Source organism: Herpailurus yagouaroundi, unplaced genomic scaffold, assembly GCF_014898765.1.
Source record: "Herpailurus yagouaroundi ecotype Mexico unplaced genomic scaffold, PumYag 159, whole genome shotgun sequence".
Taxonomy (NCBI): Eukaryota; Metazoa; Chordata; class Mammalia; order Carnivora; family Felidae; genus Herpailurus; species Herpailurus yagouaroundi.
This window is the reverse complement of record NW_024412400.1, coordinates 41,140,718-41,142,486: the sequence shown is the minus strand read 5'-3', so window position 1 is coordinate 41,142,486 and position 1,769 is coordinate 41,140,718. Positions and strand designations below refer to the sequence as shown.

The 1,769-nt window shown below is 38.0% G+C and overlaps 1 pseudogene; it reads right to left on the bottom strand.

Annotated features, from left to right (window-relative positions):
• Positions 1-610: 610 nt before the first annotated feature.
• On the bottom strand, positions 611-777 carry LOC121034286 (uncharacterized; annotated as a pseudogene).
• Between the last annotated feature and the right edge of the window lie 992 nt (positions 778-1,769).

Below are 1,769 nucleotides of genomic sequence, written 5' to 3'. Positions count from 1 at the left end.
ACTTCTCAATATCTTAAACCACTGGCAAAAAATTGACAGTGTTTTATTAGCCTCTGTTAAGAACTAAAGACTACTTATCCATTTATTTATGTGGCAATGAAGGTGAAATTTTGGCAAGTTAATTGATGACCGTGAATAATGTAATTACAAGTGTAAAACTAAAGGGGAGAGAAGCAGTGGATCTGAGAGGTCCTGAGGAGCTGTTGAAAGCAGTTGAATTAGAAACTTGAGGGATTTGGTACTAGTCCCCACTCTCTATGATTGAGTCCCTTCCTCAGTAAGGTGGATGTGATAACATACATCTTCAGAAGAAGACCCTGAAGGACTGTAAGGTCCTAGTTGTTAGGATCAAGTTTCCACATGGACACCATGTTCTCTTAGTAGGAAATTGTTTGTGATCTTCGTTTACAGTAAGGGATAAAGGCATATTTCTGAGCACACATGAAAAAACATGACTTGCAAATTAACATCTGTCAGGTTGGCAAACCTTTCATAAAACATAATTTCAGGGCTGCCGGGGTGGCTCGGTTGCTTAAGCAGTCGACTCTTGATTTAGGCTCAGGTCATGATCTCATGGTTGTGCAACAGAGCATGGTTGAGGCTCCCTACTGGGCAGGGAGCCTGCTTGGGATTCTCTCTCTCCCTCTGCCCTTCCCCCACTCGTGTGCACATGTGCACTCTCTCAAAAAAAAAATTAGAAACAAAAGTTTCATAAATTATAATGGCTATACTATTTAGATACTACGCTTGATCTTAGCCAAAAGGCCGAGAAGTGATTATACTATTTAGATAATTATGGCTTTAAAGATTCTTTAATGAAGCTGGAGAAAAAAACATTCATGGAAATATCAGATAGCTATTTTATTACTAGAGCCAGCAATAATGTTACTATTATAAATCTCCATTTAATTTATCTGATGTTTCTTTATGTCCCATTATTTTAACCTTACAAGAATTTTCTGAGGGAAAGAGGTTTGATATGATTCCATTTAGAATGGAAGAGACTGACGTTCTGTGTGATTCCTTTTAACAGGCCATACCATTTGAAGTGTTTGAAGAACACTGAGAGGGATTTTTTTCTAGCTCTGACATGGGTCTAAATTTCTTGCATTATAGAATAATAGGTAACAGCTCAGCTCCACCCTAGTATAAAACTCTGTCATATCCACTCTTGTTCTGAAATGTAAAAATATTGGGTCCTGTGACACCTAGTACAAACCACAGATAGGGTGTGATTTAGGATACGGTGGTCAATATCTGATTTTGGCTGTGAGTACTAGAATAATAAGATTTTAAGTTTTTTCTCTTACAGTATCATACAAATGTGTACCTCCAGAGAATGGGCACTGAAGTATAAAATTGCAAGGACTGTTAATGCACATATACCAATGGAGATGACAATATCATATCATATAAAGCTGGAATGAGAATCTCTTGTTTAAATATGTAAACAAGTCAAGCCACTCACTGTGTATGATGTAGGCAATTTGCAAAATTATGCAAAGTGTTTAAGGTTACCAAGACATGTTAATACACTGAGGCACAATTTAATGCTTGGTGTGTTTTCCAAATGTGCATAATTTACTCCTTGGTACTGTTTTTTATGATGTGTGACAAATATCCCCAATGCCAAGTGATTAATTTCCAAGTAACAGGGAGCTTTTTTTCCCCATCTTACTTTGGTAAACTTCTGGACGAGCCCAGACTGACAGGCTTTTGCCATGGCTCTGAGCAGGCCAGACCTTGGTCTTGGCCTTGGCCATCTGGAC